The sequence below is a fragment of the Chiloscyllium plagiosum genome, chromosome 35 (genome assembly GCF_004010195.1).
Source record: "Chiloscyllium plagiosum isolate BGI_BamShark_2017 chromosome 35, ASM401019v2, whole genome shotgun sequence".
NCBI lineage: Eukaryota > Metazoa > Chordata > Chondrichthyes > Orectolobiformes > Hemiscylliidae > Chiloscyllium > Chiloscyllium plagiosum.
In genome coordinates this window covers 41,492,884-41,510,609 of record NC_057744.1, presented here as the reverse complement: position 1 = coordinate 41,510,609, position 17,726 = coordinate 41,492,884, and the positions used below count along the sequence as shown (strand labels likewise).

General features: G+C 43.5%; 1 long non-coding RNA gene across 1 annotated transcript in view; it reads left to right on the top strand.

Moving 5' to 3' along the window:
- Positions 1–8,113, top strand: part of LOC122540772 — an 18,409-nt gene extending 10,296 nt beyond the window's left edge. The window contains exon 3 of the long non-coding RNA XR_006309405.1: positions 8,103–8,113. This is a non-coding gene — a long non-coding RNA (uncharacterized LOC122540772). The remainder of the gene's footprint in view (positions 1–8,102) is intronic.
- The last annotated feature ends 9,613 nt before the right edge of the window (positions 8,114–17,726 follow it).

Genomic DNA, 17,726 nt, shown 5'->3' with positions numbered 1-17,726 from the left:
CCAATCAGCTTTCGAAAGTTCTTGCCTAATACCATCAAAATTGGCCTTTCTCCAATTTAGAACTTCAACTTTTAGATCTGGTCTGTCCTTTTCTATCACTATTTTAAAACAAATAGAATTATGGTCACTGGCCCCAAAGTGCTCCCCCACTGACACCTCAGTCACCTGCCCTGCCTTATTTCCCAAGAGTAGGTCAAGGTTTACACCTTCTCTAGTAGGTACATCCACATGCTGAATCAGAAAATTGTCCTGTACGCAACTAAAAAATGCCTCTCCATCTAAACCTTTAACACTATGGCAGTCCCAGTCGATGTTTGGAAAGTTAAAATCCCCTACCGTAACCACCCTATTACTCTTACAGACAGCTGAGATCTCCTTACAAATTTGTTTCTCAATTTCTCTCTGACTATTAGGGGGTCTATAATACAATCCCAATGAGGTGATCATCCCTTTCTTATTTCTCAGTTCCACCCAAATAACTTCCCTGGATGTATTTCCGGGAATATCCTCCCTCAGCTATCCCTTATCAAAAACACCACTCCCCCTCCTCTCTTGCCTCCCTTTCTATCCTTCCTGTAGCATTTGTATCCTGGAACATTCAGCTATCAGTCCTGCCCTGAGCCATGTTTCTGTATTCCTATGATATCCCAGTCCCATGTTCCTAACCATGCCCTGGATTCATCTGCCTTCCCTGTTAGGCCCCTTGCATTGAAATAAATGCAGTTTAATTTATTAATCCTACCTTGTCCCTGCCTGCCCTGACTGTTTGACTCGCTTCTATTCTCAACTATACCAGTCTCAGATTGATCTTTTTCCTCACTATCTCCCTGGGTCCCACCCCCCCACCTTACTAATTTAAGTCCTCCTGAGCAGATCTAGCAAATTCCCCTGCCAGTATATTAGTCCCCTTCCAATTTAAGTGCAATTCTGTCCTTCTTGTACAGGTCATTTCTACCCTGAAAAAGATTCCAATGATCCAAAAATGTGAATCCTTCTTCCATACACCAGCTCCTCAGCCATGCATTCATCTGCTCTATCCTCCTATTCCTGCCCTCACGAGCTCGTAGCACTGGGAGTAATCCAGATATAACTACCCTTGAGGACCTCTTTTTAAATATCTGCCTAACTCTCTGTAATCTCCCTTCAGAGTCTCAACCTTTTCCCTTCCAATGTCATTGGTTCCAATGTGGACAATGACCTCTTGCTGGCCCCTCTCCCCCGTGAGAACATTCTGCACCCTCTCTGAGACATCCTTGATCCTGGCATCAGGGAAACAACACACCATTCTGCTTTTTCTCTGCTGGCCACAGAAATGTCTGTCTGTACCCGTGACTACAGAATCCCCTAACACAACTGATCTCTTGGAACCCGACATACCCCTCATTGCATAGAGTCAGTCTCCATACCAGAAACTTGGCTGTTTGTGCTACATTCCCCAGAGAATCCATCACCCCCTACATTTTCCAAACAAGCATACCTGTTTGAAATGTATATATCCTGCACTAGGTGCCTACCTCTCTTACCTTTCCTGGTGTTAACCCATCAACGTGACTGTATCTGAGACTTTCCCCCTTCCTATAACTACCATCCGTCACATACTGTTGTTGTTGCAAATTCCTCATCGCTTCTATCTGTCTCTCCAACTGATCCATTTGATTTGATAAGATTCGCATCCAACAACATTTATGGCAGAAATAATCCGCAGTAACCCTTAAACTATCTTTAAACTCCCACATCTGACAAGAAGTACATATCATTCTACTAAAGGCCAGTTTTGCTCCTTCACAATCTACAGACCCAGAAAATAACACCGTCTTATTCCTCTCCAAAACACTGCCCCAGGTTAAATGAATACATATGGCTTATATTTTTAAGTTTAATCAAGAGACATATCTCCAAAAACATATAATCAAGAAAGAATCCACTCTACACACTACTGCAGCCTTTCTGTTGGACAGACTTAAAACAACCATTAACTTATCTGATTCTGTGCTGTGAACTTCACCCAAACAGATTCCTCCAAGATTAGTTGTGAATTTCACTGTTTGTTAGTTTTCCCAGATGCACTCCGATGACCAGCGATACATGAATTCAAACAGCAAAGGCAGTAACTGTGCAGGTGTGTTCTCGTTCTCGTTCTCGTTCTCTCTCTCTCTCTCCTGCACTGACCTCACCATGTGCTTCCTTTGTCTGCTCTTCTCCCTTTTAAAACTGCTGTTGTTTTGATTTTTATTCCCCAAAGTTCCAAAACAATGCGACAGCATATAAAACAGTAATTGCTGCTCCTGGAATTCGAGGAAATCACCTCAAGCGCCTAAAATACCTCAAAAAAGGAGCAGCTGTTACAGCCAGAAATTTTTCCCGTCCTCCATCTTGGATTACCCAGAATCCTTTATTCAATAGTTTGAAGATCAGAAATGGATTGCTGAGGTTTTAAGTGGTAGGTAAAGTGGGGCACAGGCAGTAGTGGGTGATATTACCTCTTTGATATCATTCTCCTTTATCCTGGGATCCACATGAGGATTTATCCACTTCACATGGGTCACTGAATGCAGTTGTGGTGGAAAGACCATGTTTTATTATTTGTCTGTATTTTTGATTGTGTTCTGAAGTGGGGAAAAAGACTGTTTTAAAGCAAGGAATGTGGAAAGGATTACTGCATTTTTAAAAGCAAGTAACCTGACACTCATTGCATGTGCTGTTTACACAGCTGTTGATTTAAATTCAGGTGAAAGCCAAGTTCCAGACCAGTTCCAGCCAGGGGTTGTGTGCAAACAGAGATGTGGCCAACAACAAGTAGCTGGTTGGTCTGTGTTATGGAGATCAGTAACCAATGGCAAAGGTCTTCCGCCTGGCAACACCTACTGTATATACTCGTGTAAAATTCAAATGTTTTAGACTATTTTTTAAGGTTAGCAGGGCAGAGCGGGACAGTCAGTGGGCTGGAGACCCGGAGCGGAGTGGGACGGTCAGTGGGCTGGAGACCCGGAGCGGAGTGGGACGGTCAGTGGGCTGGAGACCCAGAGCGGGGTGGGACGGTCAGTGGGCTGGGGACCCAGAGCGGGGTGGGACGGTCAGTGGGCTGGAGACCCAGAGTGGAGTGGGATGGTCAGTGGGCTGGGGACCCAGAGCGAAGTGGGACGGTCAGTGGGTTGGAGACCGAGTGGAGTGGGATGGTCAATGGGCTGGAGACCGAGTGGAGTGGGACAGTCAGTGGGCGCAGTGCAGGGTGGGACAGTCAGCAGGTTGGAGGTCTGAATCAGAGCAGGACGGCCATACAAAAAGTGAATACTAATTATAGTGGTTATAGTGGTTATAGTGCTCGTTCGATAATGAACTTAAGAAATCTGTAGCTTAACGTTGGTGTGAATTGCACTCAAAACACACAATAGCATGAAAGAAAAATTTAATTTCCTCATCGTAACGTTTATGTACAGGATAATACCTTGACTCACAAATGTCGAGCTGTTAACTGTGAAGAACTAGATACAGTATATGGAAAATTACAGATTTTTTGGCCAAAAATAAGGGGTCGACCTTTACATGGGATCGACTTTTACATGAGTAAATATGGTATGTGATTGGCTCCAAGGGAGCTGAACAGCTTGAAGACGTGAACATTTGAGTTAAAAGCCATCGGAATACCAGAGGAGAATGAGCTGTTTTCCCTCTGCAGTAGAAAACATCTCCAGTCTGAAACGGGCCGGTTTATTTCCTTTTTCTGTTTGCTATAAGCTGTGACTTTTAATTAATAAGTCAAAGACAATTAATAAATGTGAGCCAGTCCTCCTGTATCGCCAGCAAACCGATGAATATAGTATCTGGAAAAGAAAGACTGAGAAGCGCAAGAATCATCTCAGCAGATCCTGCAAACACAGATCACTGAACTGCTTCTCAATTTTCCCTCTTGTCCATAACACCCTTCTTTTTTTCCCTGTCTATCTATTTGTCTGTAAGGAGGTGTTTGTAAGGGATTAAGAGTTTTAACTTGTGGAATTATATAGATATGGACGCTTTCCTTTCTCCTTGGCTCTGTTTCTTGTATTTCTGCTTTTGTTTTATTTTAATTCTGTTTAATGCTGTATCTGAAGCAGTTGTTTTGCTTTTACATCTAAGATGGCTGTTTCTGGTTAGTTCTGGTTCTTTTGTGCTGAAGATAGCACCTGAGAATGGTGACTTTGTAAACTTTCCACTGTATCCCTGTACTTGAGTACACATGATAATAAAATCTAATACAGATGGTTTATAATTGGTTACTTGCAATTAGAGTCTAATTACTTGTAATAAATAGTAATTTTTGTTAAGTACAGAATCCTGGTTGATGCTTTTCATCAACCTGCATCTGAAGACAAAAGTTAAAATTTTTAAAAATAAGCAAAATTCCACGATTGACCTGAATTTTGCTTATTTTTAAAAATATTTAACTTTTGAGAGATTTACATTTTTTTATTGTCATGTGTACTCAAGCAAAAGAATAACGGAAAAGTGTACAAAGTCATCATTCTCCGACACCATTTTAGTACACAAAAGGCAGGATTAAAAGCAGAAGCAGAAATAAAAGAAACAGCCAAAAGAAAAGGAAAGGTGTCCAGCATGAGATACTTCTGCCATCAGGCACCTGGGCCTAGCCGTGACCTGGAGCCTCACCGCTGTTGACCCCAAAAGAGTGGGACTGGATTATTAGTGAGGTGTGACAGTAATGCCAACCACAATCCCCACTTCAAGTCAAGACAGATTAAAGGTTAGATTTGGCTCCTGTTTAGCCTGTGTATCACGCAGAGATAGAGACAATATCATCAGCAAAGTTTAAAGATTGCACACTTTTGACCACAAAAGTGTGGTGCAGTTAGTGCATAGTGAAGCTCTCTGGATCACTGTGATTTGATTTGATTTATTATTGTCACATGTATCTAGGTAAAGTGAAAATTTTTGTTTTGCGTGCAGTACAGCAAATCAGATCATACAAAGACTTAAAGATCATAGGGTGATAGAACAGAGCAAGGAATATAAAGTTACAGCTGCAAAGAAGTTGTACAAGTTCAACATAAGGTTTGAAATTGGAGCGGTATGAGATGAAATCAGACATTGTGTAAGGTAATTCACTTTAATGATCTTTCCAGTAGTTTGCACTGATTATGCCAGTGTCTTTTGACATATCTGAGGAGCAGCAAACCTCTGAGAAACCAGATGATAAGGCAGTAAAATTGACATGGACCCGTTCCAAAATACCGAGCAATGGACAGTTCCATTTGTTTGATGATTATAAACCTGTTAAACATCTGTATGTTGTAAAAAACAGCAATTTAAGCAACTTTAAATATTTCAGTACACCACCTAGAAGTGACTTATTGAGATTGAACAGAACCACTGCTTGTCATTAAATGGTGTTTAGGTTTATCTTAATATTGAGAAGAGATTTGATAAGGTTCCAAACAAGTTGGGTTGGCATTAGACCCCCTGGGAGAGAAAGGAAGAGAAAGGTCTGGATGAAGGATTCTTTAGATAAGAATTTGTTCTGTCTGAGCTGCTGTAATCACTAAAGTGTTCCTGTGATTACTGAGTCTTTTCGTTCCCCTGTAAGGGGAGTCTCAACAAGACCTTTACTGCCCCTGCCTCAGACAAAAAAAAATCCCTCCAAGTGTTTTTGAGTGGTTATCCCCATTTCTGCACAGACCTTCAGGATATCTGAGTGAGATGCAGTCCCAGCTTTATGCCTAGGACTTTGTCTCCCACTCAGAAAGGTTGGTCTGAGCTGGAACAAACTGAGTTCACAGATGAATCTTACAATGAAAGTGAACCTTTTGTCCCCATCAGCCTGGGCTACAGTCCAAACTGGTCCCTACAGGTGAAAGGTCAGTGCCTAACCTACTGCGTGGCCTACGTGCTCCAGCATTCCCGTAATGAGGGAATTAAAGACAGGGAAACTAGCTGGCTGGCTCAGACTGCTCTTTGTCAAACTTTAATTCATTCCATTTACATAGAATCACAGAGATGTACAGCAGGGAAGCAGACCCTTCAGTCCAACTTGTCCATGCCAACCAGATATCCTAAATTAATCTTGTCCCATTTGCCAGCACTCGGCCATATTCCTGTAAACCCGTCCTATTCAGGTGTCCATCCAGATGCCTTTTAAATATTGTAATTGTACCAGCCTCCACCACTTCCTCTAGCAGCTCGTTCATACACACACAACCCTCTGCATGAGAAAGTTGCCCCTTAGGTCCCTTTAAAATCTTTCCCCTCCCACCTTGAACATGTGCCCTCTAGTTTTGAACTCACCTACCCTGGGAAAACGATATTGATTATTCACCCTATCCTCATGATTTTGTAGATTTGTATAAAGTCACCCCTCAGCGTCCGAAGCTCCAGGGAAAACAGCCCCAGCCTGTTCAGCCTCTCCTTATAGCTCTAAACCCTCCAACCCAGGCAACATCCTTGTAAGTCTTTTCTGCACCCTTTCAAGTTTAACAATATCTTTCCTATAGCAGGGAGACCAGAACTGAACACAGTATTCTAAAAGTTGGTCTAACCAATGTCCTGTACAGACACAACTTGACAGTCATCAGAGTCATCTAGACTTAAAATATAAGCTTGCTCTCTCTCTCCATGGATGCTGTCTGACCCACTGTGATCTCCAGCATTTGTTGTTTTCAGTATAGATTCCAGCATCTGCAGTAATTTATCCCAACTACTCTCTGCCAACTAATCTTCTATCCATGTTAATACACTCATCCCAATACAATAAGCTTTTATTTTCTGCAATAACCTTTGATGTGACATCTTGCCAAATACCTTCTGAAAATCCAGGTACAGTACGGTCTCTGGTTCTCCTTTATCCACAGCACATGTTACCTCCTCAAAGACCTCCGGTAGATTGGTCAAACATGGTTTCCCTTTCTTAGAAACTTGTTGATTCTGCTTGATAACCTTGAACTTATCCAACTGTCCTGTATAATTTATTTACTAATAGATTCTAATAATTTCCTAGGCGTTAGGTGCCTTAGTTGGGGGTAAATGTAGGGGAACGAGTCAAGGTGGGTTACTCTTCGAAGGGTCGGTGTGGATTTGATGGGCCAAAGGGCCTGTTTCCACATTGTAAGCGATCTAATCTAATCTCATCTAATTGGCCTATAGTTTCCTGTTTTCTGCCTCCCTCCTTTTTTGAATAAAGGAGGATTAAAGGAAGATAATAACAATTTACATATTAGAAAGGGAGGGAATCCAGATAGAATCACAAAGACTACGTAATTGTGCAAGTTTTATTTTTAACCTTGAGAAAGGCAAGGTAACACACATCGGTGTTGATAAAGGAAGAAAATTCCACTAAGTACAGTGTCAGGAGAAAGACCTACATGTTACAGTTGAACAGATAATAAATGTTTCTATGCAACAGGGCCATAGTTGACAGCCAGAGTATAAAACAAATGTAGTTCAGGTTGTAAATTTGCTCGCTGAGCTGATAGATTGTTCTCAGATGTTTCATCACCATGCTAGGTAACATCATCAGTGAGCCTCCGATGAAGCACTGGTGCTCTGTCCCGTTTGCTATTACTGTGTCTTGGTCTGTTGTGGTGGGTGACATCACTTCTGGTTCTGTTTCTGAGAGGTTGGTAAATGGGGTCGAAATCGATCTATTTGTTAATGGAGTTCAGTTTGAATGTCATGGCTGTAGGAATCCCCGTGCATCTCTTTGTTTAGCCTGTCCCAGGGTGGATGTAATGTCCCAGTTGAACTGGTGTCCCTCTTTATCCCTCTGGATACTAATGACAGTGATACTTCTTCCAAATCACAAACAAGTGTAGTATTAATTTTAGACTATAAGGCAAGAATGCAATAACTTGTGGTTAACATCTAGAAGTTACAATTGATTGGGGGATATGCAAAACTCTGTGTGTGAGTACGCGCGTATGTGTGTGGGTGTGTGTGTGTGGTGCGTGTGTGCATGTATGTGTATGGGTGTATGTGTGGAGTGTGCGTGTGTGCGTGTATGTGTATGGGTGTATGTGTGGTGTGTGTGTGTGTGTGTACACATGTCAGTGTATGTGTGGACAGAATTTAATGAAGACTGTGGGAGTGGGGAGCATGGTGTGTTAATCAAACAGGAGGTGAAATTTCAGTCTTTCAATGCAGTGATTAAGTTCCCAACAGACCAGGACTCACACCTTCATATGGTCAGTTCCTACTTTTAATTTGCATGGCATGAATACTGATTCTACTAAAACATTTTGAAATTAAGTCCTACCTTTAAGATGTAGTCAGGTTCACACAGGAACCTCATTGTACCCAGTTCATGTTGGTTTTGTGATGACATAGACCAGTTGGCTTTGTGTAGTTACATCTGATATCAGAGTTATTTTTGTTTGACCTGTGCAAATCAAGATCCTGGCTATAGAGGGACAGTCTTAAGAGGAGGGTTGAGTAGAAGAATGAGGGGTGACCCTATTGGAACAGACAATATTCTTGGGGAACCTGACAGAGTAGATGAGGAGAGATTGTTACCCATTGTGGAAGAGTCTGGGACCAGAGGGCGTCATCTTTGATTAGGGGTCACCAATTTCACTTCCTATAACCTCAAGAGCAGGAGGGGATTTTTGAGCAAGGAGAGCAGTATAAAACCAGCAGCATAGGGCAAGGCTGGCCACGCGCAATCATCCATGGAGGGCATCCTTTATGATGGCATGCACCCTGTTAGCAAGCTACCCACAGATGTCGGAGGTGCAATGCCAGAGACGAAGGGTTGTGCCAGAAACTGGTCACTGATGTGGGTGGGAATATGCAGCAAGATCTACAGCCTGGTGCATTTATTCATCAAGGGATGTAGGTGTCACTCTCCAGACCACATTTCTTACCCAACCCTAATTTCTCAGAGGGCAGAGAATTGTCAAAACCACATTGCTGTGGGTCCAGAGTCACGTGTAGACCAGACCAGGTAAAAATGGCAGATTTCTTTACCTAAAGGACATTAGTCAACCAGGTGAGGTTTTTCCTGACAATTGACAATGATTTCATTGGCATCATTAGGCTCCTAATTCCAGTTTTTTTTAAAATTCAAATTCCACTAGCTGCCATTGCAGGATTCAAACCCAGGACCCCTGAACATTAGCTGGCGTCTTTGGATTAAAAGCCCAGTGATAATATCACTAGGCCATCACCTCCTCGGATTTGCCAGGCTCTCTTTCCAGTGGTTCTCAAGGTAACCACAATGTTCATTGTCTTTGCCACCAGTGGCAACATAAACAAGCAATTTACAGGCTGCCAAAGGTCACTGATGCCTTCTTCTGACATATGAATGGACTAATTAATTACTGCACTGATGAGGTGTGGAGGGCATTTTGGTTTTGTATTTATTGATCATCTCCCTTGAGTGCAAAAGGACTGCAGATCCCTGGGACCAGCCATTCAATTTGTCAAAATGTCACACAGGGATTTGAGACGAATTGTAGCTCAGGTTGAGGTTCTGGATGGAGGTTTGCTCGCTGAGCTGGGAGGTTCATTTCCAGACGTTTCGTCACCCTACTAGGTAACATCTTCAGTGGGCCTCTGGGCGAAGCACCATCATTTCAGGAAATTACATCCCAAAGAAACCCAAACATATAAATAGAAAGCTGGAATTATCAACAGTGCTTCGTCCAGAGGCCCACTGAAGATGTTACCTAGTAGGGTGATGAAACGTCTGGAAATGAACCTTTCAGCTCAACGAGCAAGCCTACATCCAGAGTCATACAGCACAGAAACAGACTCTTCGGTCCAGACCGTCCATGCTGCCCATAATCCCAAACTAAACTAGTCCTACCTGTCTGCACTTGATCCACATCCCTCAAAACATTTCTTATTCATGTACTTATCCAAACATCTAGCTCAACGAGCAAGCCTACATCCAGAGTCATACAGCACAGAAACAGACTCTTCGGTCCAGACCGTCCATGCTGCCCATAATCCCAAACGAAACTAGTCCTACCTGTCTGCACTTGATCCACATCCCTAAAACATTTCTTATTCATGTACTTATCCAAACATCTTTTAAATGTTCTAACAGTACCCATATCCATGACTTCCTGTGCAAGTTCATTCCACAAAAAGTCACTCTCTGTGTAAAAACATTGCCTCTCGTGTCTGTTTAAATCTTTCTCCTTTCCACCTTAAAAATATGCCCCCTCAACTTAATATGCCCCACACTAAGGGAAAAAACACCTGCCATTCGCCTTACCTCTACCCCTCATGATTTTATAAAGCTCTGTAAGGTCACCCCTCAACCGCTTACAGTCCAATGAAATAATCCTAACCTACCAAGTCTCTCCTTAAAGCTCAAACCGTCCATTCCCAGAAATATCCTGGTAAATCTTGTCTGAGCCCTCTCCAGCTTAACAATATTTTTCCTATAACAGGGTGACCAGAACTGGACACAGTACTCCAGCAGAGGCCTCACCAATGATCTGTATAACCTCAATACAACGTCCCATACAATGAAATAATGATTCAGACATACAAATGAACAGATAAAAATGTGTCAAATAAAAACTAAATACTGCAGATGCTGGAAATCTGAAACAAAAACAGAAAGGACAGGAGAAACTCAACAGGTCTGGCAGCATCTGTAAAGAGAGAAAAAGAGTTAACGTTTCAAATTCAGCATGACTCCTCTTCAGAATTGAAAAGACTTAAAGATATTTGAAGAAAAGTCATAGTGGACTCCAAATGTTAATGCTGCAACTCTCTCCACAGCATGGAGAATTTCTCCAGCACTTTCCAATTGGAAGTAAACAATCTTATTTGCACAGCAAGTTGCTGGGAAACTGGCTGAGAATGTGGTGGAGACCAGCTCCATCACAGGATTCTTAGATCTTAATGTCAAGGGCAATCATTTGAAGGGCTATGGAGATAAGAAAGGGGAGTAGCACTGAGGGCTTATATTTACATAGAACCAACACAAACATAATGGGCTGAATGGCTACGTTTTCTGCTGTAATTATGATTCTATCATTCAATGCACTCCTAGCTGGTTTCAGGTCTATCCTCTGAAACTTGCAGTGTCCTCATTTGCAGTGAGACCTTTTTCTTGTGTGGGCGGCATGGTGGCACAGTGGTTAGCACTGCTGCCTCACAGCGCAATCTTCCCATACCTTGGGGGGCAGTAAAATGGTATCAGGAATGCCAATGCGGGACTCAAGACCCTCCCAAGTGAGGCAGAGGGTATGGGTGGGTTGCGCTTCGGCGGGGTGGTGTGGACTTGTTGGGCTGAAGGGCCTGTTTCCACACTGTAATGTAATGTAATCTAATCTAAAGACTTTTGGCGCGATTGCCTTTTTTTGTCAGAGTATTGAGTATAGGAGTTGGGAAGAAAGTGAGGACTGCAGATGCTGGAGATCAGAGCTGAAAATTTGTTGCTGGAAAAATGCAGCAGGTCAGGCAGCATCCAAGGAACAGGAGAATCGACATTTCGGGCATAAGCCCTTCTTCAGGAATGAGGAAAGTGTGTCCAGCAGGCTAAGATAAAAGGTAGGGAGGAGGGACTTGGGGGAGGGGTGTTGGAATTGTGATAGGTGGAGGAGTTGGGAGGTCATATTGTGGCTATACAGGACATTAGTTAGACCACTTTTGGAATACTGCGTTCAATTCTGATCTCCCTGCTATGGGAATGATGTTGTTAAACTTGAAAAGGTTCAGAAAAGTTTTGCAAGGATGTTGCAAGGGTTGGAGGATTTTAGCTATAGGAAGAGACTGAATAGGCTGGGGCTGTTTTCCCTGGAGTATCGGAGGCTGAGGGGTGACCTTATACAGGTTTATAAAATCATGAGGAGTATGGAGAGGCTAAACAGACAAGGTGTTTTGCCTGGGTTGGGGGAGTCCAGAACTAGAGGGCATAGGTTTCAGGTGAGAACCTAGGCAGGAATAATTTCATGCAGAAATGTGTGTATGGAAGTGCCAGAGGAAGTGGTGGAGGCTGGTTCAATTACAGCATTTGAAATGCATCTGGATGGGTACATGAAGGGATTAGAGGGATATGGGCCAAGTGCTGGCAAATGAGACTAAATTAATTTAGCATAACTGGTTGTCATGGACGAGTTGGACCGAGGGGTCCATTTCTGTGCTGTACAATTCTTTGACTCATCTATCATCCATTAAGCAACATTCTGATTTTAAAATGTTCTCCTCGTTATCAAATCCATCGACAGTTTCATTCCCCAAAATTCCTTTGTGCTCTGCTCTCTACCCTGAATTCCCATAAATGCAAGGAGGTGCATGAATTTGCCATATGTACTCTAATACGTAGTGATTGTAGTGAGGTCAGCCAGCTGGACATCATAGAATGTGAGTTCCCTGATTGGGGTTGTTAATCTGGTCCAATCAGGGAAGCCTTGGCTGACAGATATGGATTGAATTTCAGGGATTCTGACACACTGGTGTCTGACTCTTTATGAAGCAGTATTATATTCATTTTCATATTCAAATAAAAGGAGACTTGAGGTTGGATACTGGCCTCTGTGGAGTTATTTCAGTGGTGACAAGAGTAAAGGACAATCCTGAAGAAATTCACTCACAACAGTCGTCTCTGAGTCGGGGTAAACATTTCTTACATCATGCCTTTGTTTGGGAAACTTGACTCATTTGACCCTGCCATCAAGGACTGGGCCTAGTATGTGGAAAGAATGCATTATTTTTTCCAAGCAAATGAGAAATAATGTGTCATTCTCCTGATAGCCTGTGGAGGTGCAGCTTTTTCTGAAATAGGAAGCCTAACTTTCCAGGTACTGAAAACGTCTAAGAATTCTCTGATGTAGTTAAGGAATATTATGATCGCAAGCCCCCTTTAATTCTGAGATGCTTTGGCTATTACTCAGTAATTTGAGAACCAGGGAATCCATATCGAAGCTTTTGACTAGGTTAACATGATTGGCAGAAGTCTGTGAATTTGGTCTAACCCTTAGTGAGATACTGAGAGACTGTCTGATATCTGGGATTAACGATGTATCCTAGGAAATATGTCTTCTAGCTGAAGCTCAACTGACTTCAAATAGACACACTCAACTGGCTTTGTCATTGGAAAGTGCGGCATGTGGAGTTGCAAGGTATGCCGATGAGAGAGGACACCCTCACCAGTCTGACTGAGCTTGGGGAATACCATTTGAGAGCACTGCCTCACTCAAGGTGGTAAAAACAATGACTGCAGATGCTGGAAACCAGATTCTGGATCAGTGGTGCTGGAAGAGCACAGCAATTCAGGCAGCATCCGAGGACAGGCATAATCGACGTTTCAGGCAAAAGCCCTTCATCAGGAATATGTCTTGAGTGAGGCTAACTGCCTCACTCAAGACATATGCTGCTTAGAGGGACTCTGGGTCTGCCCATAGCAAAATGCCAAAACAAAGCCACGTCTCGGCCAAACGGTTAAAAGTTTCTTCAGGATCTGGGCTGGCAAGCCATTGTAGTTGCTGTCGGCATGTGGACTCGAGACAGCTAAAGAGTCCCACTAGACCAGAACTGAGCAAGAGAACACGTAGGTCTGTATCCAGGAGAGTGCACACCCTGGCAAGTCCACCTACACCTGGTTTGGAGCAGTTAATTACGTAGCAACATCTAAATCAGAACCAATCAAAATAAATGTCTGGTTAAATGCTCACCTGGTTCGAACAGAGGTCGATACCGTTGCAGCCGCTTCAGTGATCGCAGAATCAGTTTTTACTAAAATTCACTCTGGGCTCTAGCTCTTAACTTTGCACAAGATCTCAGCTAGGTTGAGAACTGATACCAGGGAACCTTTACAGATTAAGAGTAAGACTTTGGTCTCTTATGAATAGCAACTGGTTCAGTTGCCAGTGACTGTAATAGAAGGCTTAGCCCATCAAGAAAGCTTGATGGAGTGAAATTCGCCGTGAGAAATTCATCTAGATTGGCTCAACATTTTTCAATTAGGAAATGGCTGCTTGAGTGAAGTCCTAATTAAATACCCAGAATTCTTCCAGGAATGTCTAGGGACTATGAGAGGAGGCAAGGCCGCCTTGCATGTTAACCAGAAAGTAAGTCCACGATATTGCAAGGCCCACCAAGTGCCATTTGCCTTATGGGCAAAAGTAGAAGCAGAAATGAGAAGGTTTGAAAGTGAAGGAACCATCACGTCTCTCCAACGTGGGGCATGGGCAGCTCCGGTTGTGTTGATTTTGAAGCCAATGGGTCAGTTCACCTTTGGGAGAATTTTAAACAATCAGCAAACTGTTTTTCATAGCTGGATAAATAGCCAATCCCTCAGAGTGTTACATGAAGGTGGCAGATTCAGTAACCAGTGATTGTAGTGAAATGCTCGGGCCCAAGCTTGATGGGATGAAACTGGCTGTGAGAGATTGGCTCAACACTTTTCAATCAGAAAATGGCTGCCTGAGTGAAGGCTGTCCTTCACGAAGCAGGACATGAGCCAAGCTTACTTGTGAGTGTGGTTAGTTGAGGATTCCCAGAAATATGCTATAATTAATACCCATAAGGGTTTATACCAATATATGATCTGCCATTTGGTGTATCATCAGTCTGTGCAATTTTTCAGCAGTCAATGAAGAACATTTTGCAAGGTCTACCTCAGGTCACCATTTACCTAGATGACATGCTAATGACAGGGGAAACTAATTAGGAACACTTAGAGAACTTGGATATAGTCTTAAGGTGTTTTTCCAAGGCGAGCGTATGCCTAAGAAGGGAAAAGTATGCATTCCAGGCCCCCTAAGTGACCTAATTGGGCTACAGTGTCGATAAGACCAGGTTACATCTATTGGAAGATAAAATTAGAGCGAGCAAAGGTGCTCTAGCTCCCAAGCCTGTTCAGGAGTTTCGGTCATACCTTGGGCTGGTAAATTATAATGGAAAGTTCATAGATAGCATGGCCTCTGTCTTGACAACTTGGCATCAACTCATAAAAAAGGTTCAGCCTTGGAAATGATTGTGTAGCCAAGCCAAGCATAGGTGTTGACATACTATGATCCCAAGAAAGATCTTGTATTGACATGTGATACCTCCCCGTACAGCAGCAGCTAATAGGTGGCCAACTGGGAGGAACACTCAATAGTGTGTACATCCAGGACTTTGGCTAAAGCAGAGCATAAATACATCCAGCTAGAGAAAGAAGGATTGGCGGTCATATTTGAAGTCGGGAAGTTCCACCAATACCTTCATGGATGAAAATTTGTAATAATCACGGACCACATACCCCTACTTGGTCTGTTCAAAGAGCCAAAGCAGTGCAGTGGGCTCTAATACTAAGTGCTTATTAGTTGGAACACTGTCGGGTGGCTGAGAAGCAAATACAGATGCATTGAACCACCTCTCACTGACAGATACACCACTAGTGGTACCATGAATGGAAGATTCTGTAACAATATTAAATTTTCTGGATATGCTCCCGGTCACAGCTGACAATATCATATTTTGGACACAGAAAGATCCAGTCCTTTCCAAATTGAAACAATTAGTATTAATGGGGGAAACCAAAGGGCCATCATAACTAGAACTAAAACATTTTTGGACCTGGGAAAACACCTCACAATTGGGAGCAAGAGTGATTTTCCCGAGCAAAGGTCACCATCGGATACTGGCTGAACTCTACCAAGGTCACCCAGGGGTATGTCGGCGAGATATTCTGTCTGGTGGCCAGACTTGGATGCAGACATAGCCAGGATGGTGGGGCATTGCCCAGAATGCCATAAAGAATAAAGATTCCTGCCAGCAGCTCCCCACATCTATGGGAATGGCTGGGTAAGCCCTGGACTTGGCTGCACGTTGACTATGCAGGTCCTTAAATGCGTTCAATGTTCTTAGTCATTGTAGACACCCACTCAAAATGGTTGGACGTGCATAGGGTCCATTTATCAAACACGGGGACAACAACAGAAAATCGCTCACATCACACAGAATCCCTAGTCACAGATAATGGGCCTTCATTTACCAGCAGTGAATTTGGTTATTTCTTAAAGTCAAATGAGGTTTGACACATAAGAACAGCTCCATAACACCCATCATCCAATGGCCTGGCAAAAAGAGTGGATCAAATTTTGAAGGCTGGCTTGAAGAAACAACCTACAATCTCACTAGATCCTATGCTTTCACTGTTCCTATTTGATTATAGGACCACCCCATATGGGACTACAGGGATAGCACTGGCTGAGTTGCCAATGGGGAAAAGACTCTGCATCAAGTTAAGTCTAATCTTCCCATACCTTGGGGGGGGGGGCAGTAAAATGGTATCAGGAATGCCAATGCGGGACTCAAGACCCTCCCAAGTGAGGCAGACATTTTACGTCAGGGGATGAAGTTTGGTCATGGAATCATGGAAACGGCCCTGCGTGGGTAAGAGGCATAGTCAATACAAGGTCAGCTCCAGTGATGTATAAAGTTCAGGTAGGTGCAACAATCCTGAATAAGCATGTGGGGTATGCTGCAAACTCACAAACGGTGGGGGAGCAAAACATGCCCTGCCTCTTGGAACCTTTGGAAATGCTGCCAGAAGCCGTAGATTCACCCTGTCCGTGAAGAGTTGTCGAGTCCTCTGAATCAGCGATGGACATATCTGCCTCAACGACTTTGCTGCCAGAAGAAGAGAGTGAACTTCTGTGAGGCGCTCCTGGTGTAAGAGGCAAACCCCTGTGCATTATACACCGCCTGTATCTGACGCTGAGTTGGACGAAACTGACCCAGTGCTAAAACCCCCCAGCAGGCTCTCCAAGAAAAAGGACCGACCTACATCCACAGATTCAGTGGGGCGGGGGGAGGGGGAATGCAGTGATTGTCATGAGTTCCCTAATTGGAGCTGTTAATCTGGTCCACTCAGGGAGCCCTGGCTGACAGATAAAATGGGTGAGTGTCAGGGATACTTACTCAAACTGAGGCAGTACTATCGTCAAGGACTGTTCATGTGCAAATAAAAGGTGAGTGGTGACAGGATATGGGCCTCTATAGCATTATCTCAATGTGTACAGACAGACAGACACACACACTCTCTCTCTCTCTCTCTCACACACACACACACACACTCACTCACACACACACTCTCTCACACACACACACACACACTCGTACTCTTATGTGCACACAGACAAATACATACATTGACAGGAACACACATTCGCACCTGTACAAACTTGCTCATACACACACACCACACATTTGGACACACACACTCAGATTTATTCACTTACTCACAGTCACTCACCCACACATACACACTACATTTGCAGATGAATACTCACACACACATGAATGTGCTTATTGTGTCCTTCAATGTAACAGTTAGCCGGAGATCTTATACAATGTTTTCAGTGAAACAGCGACTCAGGAGGGGAGCAGACCGATTGGATTGGGATGTAACTGATAAAATGTATCATTGTTGTTTGATTCAAGGTTTTATTTTGGTCATGGATTCTGATGAGTAACCAGTGTAAGGAGGCCAGAGGACCCAGAACAGGGCTGTCCAAAGATTTCCTTCCATAAAGACATTCTCAAATTGGGGTCCACAGAGACTTTGCAGGTCTGTGGGCAGGCCCAGCTGAGAGATCAAGAGTAAGCGACTCACATGTGGCCAGAGGTGGATTTATCCTTCCTCCTGCTCCTGCTCTACCCTTCCTCTGCACGCTCGCCACCTGCTCCTTATCTTCCCTGCTCCCACCCTGATCCCACTCCCACTCTCCCTGCCTCCCCCCGCTCTCCCCTGCTCTCATCCATTATTATGCACCCTCACTCTCCCCTCCTCC